The sequence below is a fragment of the Blennius ocellaris genome (genome assembly GCF_963422515.1).
Source record: "Blennius ocellaris genome assembly, chromosome: 13".
Classification (NCBI taxonomy): domain Eukaryota; kingdom Metazoa; phylum Chordata; class Actinopteri; order Blenniiformes; family Blenniidae; genus Blennius; species Blennius ocellaris.
In genome coordinates, this window is record NC_137662.1 from 19,397,037 (window position 1) to 19,408,404 (window position 11,368).

Below are 11,368 nucleotides of genomic sequence, written 5' to 3' on the forward strand. Positions count from 1 at the left end.
TGTCAGAGAGCACCATCTCTTCACTCATACAGCAGGGGTTTGACTCCAGTAGCATGCTGGCTGTCATGGAGGAGAACGATGTTCGCACTGTTGCTCCCAACTTGGGCCAAGCTCGCGTACTGTCCCGCCTGGTCCACAACTGCAAGCGTCCCATTGAAGCTACGCCAGCCCCTTCACAACCTCAGACACCTATGCGTGGGCGTTCCAATAGTTTTAGCCATCGCTCGGACATCTACCACCACCACCAACCGCACCACCCACCACAACCTCCCCAGGCTTTAGCTGTGGATCCTCATCTGATGCACCCACAGACACCTGGGGTCATGCAAACAATCTCACCAAGAATGGGAGAAGGAATGGGTCGGAGGCCCAGCAGTGCCCCCTCTCAGCACCTCTTGGAAGCCTCTGCAGTCTACCCAGGCCAGCCACCTCGTTCCCCACAGCCATATGCTGGAGCTCTTATGCCTGTTCAGTCAAGGCCCATGTCAGCCTACTCTTCTGGGGTAACAATGCCAGGGATGCCTATGCAGGGTATGCAGATGATGCCACAGCAGATGACTGGGTCAATGCCTGCTATACCGGGTTCTATTCACTCAATGTCTGGTATGCCGCAGCAGATGCCTGTGTCTATGCCGGCTTTACAACAGCCACCGCAGCAGGTACCAAAAGCATATTCTACCAATTATACGGTGCCCATGGAGCTTATGAAGAGGGACAGAAGCATAATGCCATTGTCGCCCATGCACAGCCCTCACCCTAGTCCTCAGCTCATTCGTAAGGGTATGGGACCTGCATCAGAAAGTACCCATGTCTCTTTAGGAGCGCCTGTTCAAGGCCAAGGTGCCCTGATTGCTAACCAGAAGCTCAGTCGACGCACGGGTCCTCCAGTCATCGTGTCCACTATGGCATCTCCAGATACAAGTAAATCTGTTTTTAATACTCCTTACCATCTGCTGTTTGTTTGATTTTGTGATAATTTGACTCTTTCTTTTGTCTTGGCTTTTTTGACCCATAAGAATGCTGGTCTCTGTACCAGCTTTTCATGTCTTCCATGCTTTATTCAAAATACAATTTACTTTTCTTGCAATTGTTTTCAGTAGCTCTATAATGCAGTGTTACAGCATCGTTGCAAGAAGTCTTCACAGTTGGCAAAAATGTAATTGGGTATTTATTTAGTAGTTACTGAAACAACAACTGGATTATGAGAAATAACTTTCCAGCTGCCACCACGACTATTGGTTTATACATAAATACCAATTCTGTCAGAAATGGGGCTTTTGCTCTATACCAGTATTTAAATATGGGAAAATCTATTTAGCTGAATGTGGTTTGTGGTTTGCAGCGCATGATACTTGACCTTGAAAAAAATCCAAACACAGTGGAAATTTTTTTTTACTTTCCTTTAAATCTCTTTTGCTCCTCTGGTCATTTGTTTGCTGTCCATTGTTTGCACACATTTCATCAACTGTAGATAAATGATGGTGTTTTCTTCTTATCTTGGGCAGTGGCGCTAAATCTAAATGTTGCTGCCTATGTCCTTTCCAAAACTGTTGTCCAGGTTTTGATTTAGTACCGCAAAAGAATAACTTTTGCTTTAAACATTCTGGCATGCAATTCATCCCTCGTCCTACTTCTGGTTTCCGCATTTGTTATGATCATCAAACCATACTTACATCTCTCTTTCTTGTCTGCTTAGCTCGGTGAGAGCCAGATTTGTCAGATTGTTCACTTTCTGTGAAGTCCTTCATTATTTCAGCAATCTCATGCAGGTCTTTTGTCAGAAGGAGCTTTCTTCCCGTTAAATACAACAAAAAATGGCATTGAAATGGCGCAATATAGATTTGGAAGGAACAGCTGTCAGCACTCTTTATACTACGTTTTAAAATTTCAACAACTGTGCAGTGTCTTCATGTTACAGTCTGTCAGTAGCTGCATTCATGTGTGAACGGTTCACATTAAGTTTTCACTCACGAGGAGTAAAGAGTGTTGACTGTGTGAACAAGAGGTACCCGAGCTTACATCTTTGTACAGTGTGTATGATTGTGTTGGCAACTACCTCCTTGTGTCGATCTGCTGATTTGCCATTTATATCTTAAATGCTGGATCTAATAGCCTTTGTCAGTAAGTGGAGTAAAATCGAAATTATAGGCTATTCTTGAAGTAGTTTATTCAGTTGCTGCTATATAGAACTCAGCAGGAAAATGCAGCATTAGTAATCCGAAGCTGATTTTGCAGCTGTTTATTTATTTATTTATTTATTGTTATTAAGTCCTCTCTTCTCTGCACCATTTCCTCTTAGCCTCCGAGCTCCTGTTATAGTAAACACGGACGTCTTCTTTCATTATGATAATAAGGATGCATCAGAGTTGCCTCGAAAAGCTTTTATAGCCACTTGGGCCACACAGTATTCCTCCAGTCTTGTTGCGATCAAGGTGTACCACTGACTAGTGTGGAATAGCAATTAGCTTTGCTTAGTTCTTCTTGAGCAAATCTGCCCATTGGCTTAATCTCACTTACTTTTTTCTTTTCTCTTTTCCAGCCACATTTACTCACTGTTGTTTTGTGGCCATAGTCATGTTTCAATTCTGTAACACATTTAGTCAATGCGGCCGTATTCACCAGGATTTATCTGGATGCCCATATCAGATAAAAGTTGTTGTTCAGTACAATGAGAGCTGCTCTCTTACAAATGTTCTCTTCAATCCTGTTGTCTGATGAAAACAAAAAAAAAAAAAAACAAAAAAGTAGTTTTCAGACATTTTCGGCCATAAGAGCCGAAGTCTCCATCAACACTAGTTCACCAGAGACTGACTAGCAGCATCACTGGACTGATAAAATAGAATTACAGCGCTGATGGCCGATGTGTGATTGTGTCATTTTCTCTCTGCAGGTTGTAATGAGACGAGAGAGGGAGTTTAATCCTCCAGATCCTCCATTTCCACTGCTGCACTAATCCATAGATACCCCCCTTCTGCTCAGGCCAGCCTCCTGGCTTCCTGTGAGCCTCTGTGAACTACTATATGTAGCTCGGAGGTTGATATGGACAGGAAATGTCCAAGGCACATTGGGAACAAATGATTCAACTGAGGCAGGTTTGTTGTTGTCTCGGCTGTTTTTAGCCCCTCGAGAGTAGATATTAAAAGATCCCTGCTGTTTGGCTGTCAAAACAAGCTGCTGTTTGCAGCCCGCATGAACACATGCTTTGGAAATGGTTTTGCTCAAGTCTGTCACCTACACATACATCACATTGTTCGTACAAACACAGTCAGCAGAGTAGACCTTATTTGCATGTGGCTGACATTTGTTGCTTTGGTAATTTCATCTGTTAATGGACACGTCCACAAAGCTGCTCTGAAAGCATATTCCTAAATTGTATGTTGCTAGGCAACGGCGGTTTTGGTAGTAATCATAGGCAGATTTGCTTCTGGTTAAAGGGTCGGTCTATTGTCAAAACACTGCAAATTTAGACCATACTTTTTTTTTTTTTTCTTTTCATAAAAAGGCTGGCTGAGCTAAAACATTTACATGAAGGTATTAATTAATCATATTCAAACACTTGTATTTTTGTGGTCTAAGTGGTAATTAGGGGGTTTCGCTTGCTTGTTTTCAACAGCAGGCGACGTATGTAAATGAGATTTAGCAGTATATAATGTAGCATCTTTGCTCGAAGATGCTGTGTTGCCAATTAATAAAATCTATGTTATAATAGCAGCAAACAAACAATATTTTAAATGTAATCCTCAATGAGCTTATATGTTCTATTCATTTGACAAACTCGGATAATTCATTTGGTAAAGTAGCACACAAAGCAGTTCTTTTCGAATTAACATCCCTTATGTGAATGCAGATGGCGTGCCACCGCCCACCTCAGTATCTGATGCTTCGAAACACCCTCGCGTCGGTGCCGCGCCTTTATATGACTTAACTAGGATTCATGCCCCTTCCCCCCACGCCATCATCATCATCACTGTCTAAGATACTGTATCACTGACTTGAGTCATCTCCCGGTCGGTGGACAGGTGACTTCATGCCAGCCCAGGTCACTGTCGCCCTGCGTGACACACTAGCCTGCAATTCTCCGTGCTCTGGCGCTGGCGTGATGTCGGGGGAGGGTTGTGGCATATTAGTTTTGGAGATAGCAGATTATGTATTAACGGGGTCCAGGTCAGAGCTGCATGCGGCCGTTACACTGAGTGAGGGATTACTGACGAGAGGGGAGAGGGAGAGTAAGGGAAAGAGACGGTCCTGCTGCTGATGGACGATGATTTGCCGGCTGTGCGGCGGGGGGGGGGGGGGGATAGGGCGTCGACAGATGTCAGTCAACCTTGGGCTTGCCGTGGAGACGAGACTACCTGTCAGATCTTCCATTTGGACTTTGAGGGTCAAACATTGGCCTTAATCTAAGTTGACAGTCAAAGGTTGTTCGTGTTATGTTGCTGGTCACTCACTTGCTTGTATGCAATGAATTTTGTTTGACTGCCATGACCTTGAGTAATGCAGCCACTGGATTAAGCTAGACTTCTTTTTTTTTTTTTTTTAGAGCAACAAGGGATAGACGTTATGTTAATTATGCCTTTGAGTATTGAGCCCTCTGCTGCTTCAGTATATGAAATTCTGGTTTGTCCTTGCTTTTTACAAGTAATAGTCCCCTTAATACTTTGCAAAGATAATACGCAACTTGCTCTTGAAGTGGTTGAATGATTTGAACAAAAGGCGTGCAACAGCATTAATACATATTCAACTGAAGAAAAAGAAAAAACATGATTTGATGAAAATCGTCTTCTGTGGAGAAGAAAAAGACGTAACCTGTATTTTGTTAGACGACATTCAATTACTATGTCAGAGAATGACTTGTTTTAAAAACACGATCATCCATTTAGCTTTAAAAGAAAAAAAAATAACCTTTTGATTTCTGTGTCAACTTGGCATGAATTCAAAAAGGCGTTTTCTGGTTTAGTTATTACCTTTATATCTCCTGCGACCGACAGTCAATTTCTGTGAATATGATAATATTCATAATATTTTCTCTACTCATGAGCATGTAATATGAACTGAAATAATTTTTCATTAATTGTGTCTCAACCCTAAGAATTTGGTGTTTGTTTTATTACTCCAAAGGGACTTTTCTGATAGATTCCATCTTTATTTAGATTTTTTTTTTCCCCCTAGGAACTCACACTGCAGTCCCCCCCCCCCCCCCCCCCCCCCTAATCTGTATACGTAAGTTTAATCATTGTTGAGATTTTGAGCTGTTTCTTTTTTTCAAACGAGAATTACCCACTCTGAAGAAATCCTTAAAAACCTCTTAAAAATGTGCAGACATTTGAACATGCAACAGAGACGGTCCTTGAACGCCTCTTAGACTGCGCTAAAGGAGCTACTCATGTTAAATGAGACTGAGACTCAAGGAAAAATACTGTGCAGGATGTTATGTCTATTTGTTGCTGGGGGGGGGGGGGGTTCATTTACAACAACGCACATTTTGACCCATAATGCTCTTGTATACATACAACAAGCCATTAAGCTACATAACTGTAGGACACATATGTCCCACATTTCAGCTATTTCAATATCTTTTTTATACGATACATTATACAGATAATCCCATGAATGACAGGATATGGCACCATCCTTATACTTATACTTTGCAATTTAATGTGGTCAACTACATCACAACTATGAGCTCCTGCGTCTTAAATAGTAAAGGAAGTAAAATGGCTTAGTGAATTACTGTTGATAATGCTTCGGTTTATATGGTTCGTTAAGCTTAAGATGTTTTAATAAACTGATCTAAGAAGAAAGCCTGATGATGGGAGTATTTGCAGGTGGTCTTGGTTGCTCTTAAGTGATTTAGAGCTAAAAGTTTAGAGATAAAAGTCCTCGTCCTAGGATGCCTCTCAGGATTATATCAAATGACAAATAATAAATCAATATTTTCTCTTTAATTTATGTTTTTGGTGTTTAAACTGCACCTACGTTTCCTCTATTCTCCACTTTTCTCTTGGTCTTTATTGGAACAAAACGAGAATTGGTGGTAATGGGAGAAATATGTCTCTTAATGAACGTCATACTTTGCTCAGCACATTCATGGGTGGTTGTGGCTTGTGGAGCCCATCTGCAGGAAAATGAGGCAACAGAGTGGAGTGAAGTCGGGAGGTGACTGAATCCACAGAACAGAGGAGGAGATGGAGCCGGAAAGAAATGCAGTGAAGGCTGCTTTAGATTAGATAGTGAAATACCGACTGCTGTAGAGGCAGCGATAGAGTTTCAGAAATTGGTGGAGGAGATTATATAAATGGAAACACTGTCATGCCATCTTGGAGCTACAGAAGGAGGGGAGGGGAGGGGAGGAGAGGAGCGGGAGGAGGAGGAGGCGGAGGAGGAGGTTACCTCTAATCCTCGTTCTACTCTGCGACGCTTGTAGGATCGTGTCATACATGCAAATTACATATCAAAAGGAAAATAATTAGAGTCATTATGAGAGAACAATTTGAGTCAACACTCTCTGCATCGCAGCTATACAACAATTTAAAAGTATAACCTTTTCCTCCAACTTAATGTTCATACACTGGAGATGCTTGCTTTTTAAAAATATTATCATCTTGAATTTCAAATAGGTCATATAAATAAAATAAAAAAATATTACCCATATTTCTTTTTAAATATATTTGATCTCCATCAGAAATTAGATATGTTCCTGCAACTTCCTTCCTTCAAACTGGGATGATTAACCTCGAACTCTTTTTTTTTCATTTTCTTTTCAACCTCAAACGTTTAACCTCAATAATCACATAAAAGGAAGTGAAATCCTGGACTTGTAAATACTGATAAGAAAAAAAAAAAAAAAAGATTGAGTTCACGTTTGGTAAGCTGGAGAGAAAAAAAAGTGATGAACCTCAGTCCCACAGCTGGTTCAGTTTACTGAAAGTAACAGTCTCCCACTGCTGCAGTAGTTGTACCGTAAGCGGTATTTTGACTTCTAAAGGTGGATACCACCTGTCGGATGGCTCTTTGGTTAATGTAGGGGAGCTTATAGATAATGTGCTGCGCAGGTGCCATCAAAAGAAACCCCAAACCCGGTAAAAGGTAAAGTCTGACCTTTCCATCGATTTGCACCGCCATTTCAGAGAGCCACTATGTGATTAACAGGTAGTTGTGGGAGCAGAGGCAAAAGAAAGACAGAGAAGAGGTCAGACGCTTAAACATTTATGGAACAAATTTAAGAAAAAAAGGAAGGAAAAAAAAAAAAACAGCAATAAAACAGAAGCTGAAAGCTCCAGACTCCGACTCTCTTCTTAAAAGACCCTTCATTCCTTCTCTCCTCTCTCTTTTTCTTTTTTTTCCCCCTGATTGTTATTTGTTCATACCCACCTCTTTCTAATTTCCGTTGTTTTTCATCCCCTTAATCCCATTTCTGTAATTTTTTTTCTCCTCCTCTTCTGTTCTCCTTGGTGTCCATGGAGTCACCCTGAATTATTCATTTTGCGAAAATGAAATCTTCATGGGTGTTTGGCCCGGAGTGAGGAAAGAGGCTGACCACGCGCGCGAACGTGTGACCAAGCGCCGCTGAAACCCTTACACTCTGCCTGGCTGTGTGTTTTAACAACAGCGGAGGGAGAGAAACATGTTTAGAGGTGCAGATGAATTTCATTTACACCCGAGCAAAATATACATCTCTCAGTAGACATGTCAGCTGCGTTCAGGATCACAGGGGGCTGTAAATGGGATTGTGTTTCACAGTGTTGTTAGTCTCGCTCAGGGACCCGCGCGTGTGTGTGTCTGTGCGTGTGTGCGCTCAAGTTGCATTTTTGATACTGAATTTATATTATGTTTCAGATTTGCGAACCAAAAGACACATTACTGAGCAAGTGAAAAGTTGATGGATGAGTCAGTGTCTTCCAGCTGCATCAGATGTGTGTGTGTGTGTGTGTGTGCGTGCGTGTGTGTGTGTGTGTGTGTGTGTGCGTGCGTGTGCGTGCATGCGTGTTTGTTCACTCTTTCATTTTTCATGGATGTGTGCTATTTGGTTAAACCCGCAGCAGACATAAGGGGTGTAATAAGCAGCTCCTTCCCCTTCTGAATCCAACCCCCATCATGTCTCTCTCTCTCTCTCTCTCTCTCTCTCTCTCTCTCTCTCTCTCTCTCTCTCTCTCGCTCTCGCTCTCGCTCTCGCTCTCGCTCTCTCGCACTCACACAATCACTCACATCCTCTTTACATCTCTTTCTCTTTCTTATCAGGCCAGTTGGCTCAAATGACAGAGAGAGAGAGGTAGATGAGGAGGAGGAGGAGGAGGAGGAGGAGGGAGAGTGACGGTGGAGAGGTGGAGCGGTGCACAGACGGAGTCTGAATGGAAGAACAAGAATTTATGTGCTGAAATTGTCTCACTTAAAAAAAAAATAACATCAGCATCTGTTGTCCACCTGCAGCTGTGCCATCTCTCTTTTTCTTTCACTCTCTCTTTTCACCCCCCCAATCTACCCCCCCCCCCCCTACCCCCCCCCCCCCCCCCCCCCCCCAACTCCCCAACCCCCCCACCCCCCTCGCTCTACTCCCCAGCATCTCGTTTGAGCTTTAGTCATTTGGCAGCAGCTCCACATGTAGATCACAGGAGGCAGATGGGATGGTGAATTTTAGAGGTCAAATTATACAGTAGGCCCGTCTCCCTCCACTGCTCTCTTTTCATGAATCAGGCTTTTTTACTCCCGGTCCCGGTCTGAGGGCTCCGATTACATGTTGTAACCAAACCTTCTCAATGAAACCCTTTAAACTCGCAAGCACTCCTATCGTGCTCTGATAACATTCAGTGCCCCACCGGCGATATGCAGAGTATAGATACACGTGAAGCATTGTTTTGGTCCTTTATGAGATCTTTTTGCATTTCTCACTCTTTCACTACTGTACCGGAACTCACCGCGACTCATCCTGCAGCTGGCGCCTGCATTTTACTTTACAAATCACTCAGGGGGGATGATTAATAGCATTGCTGTTGATTAATCCCTGTTGATCACCTGTTCAATTAATCTGCTTATCATTTCCACACTAATTTGTTCATTCATGTCGACACATGTCGTGTCAAGAGGGATCGTTCCCCCCACCAGCTCCCTGCTTTGTGGAGAGCTTTACGCTCAAAGTCCTCGGTTATTATGAGCATCACGCTGAATTAACGTTCCCTTTAAGTCAAAACCAATAGTGATAGCACAACAGTGAGTTGTTCGTTTGTCACTATGATTAGGATCCACATTGTGCATGGACAATGAACAACATGATGCAAAAAAAAATTATAATAATGACAAAACATCTATTCAGGCATCATAAGAAAAGTTGCCCGTGCAGTTTCAACAGACAAAAGTCCAACTCTGTGAGCGAAATGTCCAAAAAGTACAGCACACCTGCACACAGACTTAATCCCTGAGATTTAGATCCTCGTGGGGTCTGATTATTCTCAGTACAGTTAGAGAATCCAGTCCATCAAATGCAGATCCACCATAAGACGGTGCAAGAGGCAGCGAGTCTAGTTAAAATGCCCCCAGCTATATATATTTTTTTTTTTTCTTATATTCATCCTGGTTATTAAAGTAGCAGCAGATTCATTGTTTGCATGTTCTTACTGGATGTCAGTCGAAAGCATTGACTCGTGGGTAGACGTCAAAGAAATCACAAGTTTCGTAACTCATCATCATTGGCAGCAAACCTTAATGTCATCAAATAACACTTTCCAAAAAGTTCAGCGTTAATGAGTCGAGCTCTTTTTAAAGATAATAATTATATTAGCTAAAGCTGAAGGCGTGTGCACATAGCAGTCGTCGATTAAAACACCACTGCTTGAGAAGAATGAGGAAAAAATAATTAAGTTTCTGAATCTTGTGTGTAAAAGTCATCATTGGATTTGTTGATACATTACAAATCTTTAAGTAATCTCCAATAAAACTACTTGACAAGCCATTGGTGGTCCAGCCGGCAGCTCATTTCAATTATTATGGCCAAAGCTTTACAAAAAAATGAAATGAAAGTGAACAATATTCACTTATATTAAATCAATGGTATGTGGATGAGAGAAAAGGGGTCGTAACTTTTACTTTCAATCATATAATGTAGAATTTGGAACATTGTTTGTATTGAACAGTGACTGTGCTATCGAGGGGATAAGATCGAAGAACGGTCGCTGCACTTCAATTATCGTATTTTCCGAGCTATTAGTCGAACTAGTTGTTTGGCTGGTCCTGCGACTTGTATATCAAAATATACCGTTACATACCATCTGGGACCAGTAGATGGCACTGCTTGGCAACAGAATGCTGCTAAAATCCCCAAATTTTAACTTCAATTATTAACTGTTACCATGATGAAGAAAACAGAGACGGCGGAGGAACAAATTCACTGATGGTTTGTTTGGCAGTTGCCTCTTATAGTCTGGGAAATACTCTATAGATAATTTGTTTCCTGATGGATTTTGTATTTTAAGAATTTAATTGTCCCATTTAAGAAGCTTAAACTCCTCAGAAACTGTTTCGTTGATTAACTATTCACATAATCTTGCAGCAGGCTTTCAGGATGCATGTTTTTTTAGCCGTGTTGTGTCTGCGGATCATGACCTGGGGGCCCAGACAGACTTCTTAACCTTCGTAATTGAAATCCTTTTAAGGCAAAGTGGCTCAGCGATGGCCAGTGTGTCAGGCTGCTGGAGTAGTAAACACCCTAATCTGTTACTTGAACTCAGTTAGACTCGGGAAAGATTTTTTTTCCTTAGTCTCGCAATAAGTTCACGTGTAGGAGTTGAGCACGCGTCTGTTCGCAGGTACAGTTTGCAGTGTGTTGAAAGAGGAACACCGATTGCTCTCGAGAGGTCAAAAGCAGGGGTGTGTGTGTGTGTGTGTGTGTGTGTGTGGGGGGGGGGGGGTTATTGTGGGAATGAATTCAGCTGCTGATGTATTTTCCATTAAAACAAAATGTTTTTTTTTATTTTGCCTTAGTGGGAGCATTAACTGTTATGTGTCAGTCCTCCAAGGTGATTGCATGCACATTCAAGTGCGCACCTCAGGTTCTTGTACCTTTGTCCTTGTACAAGATTGTTATCGCACGCTTGCATCCCTGCGCCGGCTTGACGAGTGCCGGCTGTAAACCCTAAATAACGTTGTTGTTTTGAAGGCGAGAAAGGGCACTTTGTTGGTTTGTTGAATGGCAAAACCAATCTACTCGTGTCCATTTTAAACAGCGACGAGGGAGAGCGCGACGGAAGGGGAGGAGGTGGGAGCGAGGGATGAAGGGAGGAGGTGGGGGGGGCGGGGGTATTGCAGAGTGAGAGTTTTTGAACAAGAGGGAGTGAGACTGAGACAAGCGGGGGTGGTGGAAAGGGGGTGGCACTCTTAA

The 11,368-nt window shown here is 42.4% G+C and overlaps 1 protein-coding gene across 2 annotated transcripts in view; it reads left to right on the forward strand.

Annotated features, from left to right (window-relative positions):
- ctbp2a (C-terminal binding protein 2a) overlaps positions 1–11,368 on the forward strand; it is a 73,898-nt gene that overhangs the window by 35,236 nt on the left and 27,294 nt on the right. The window lies entirely within an intron of this gene.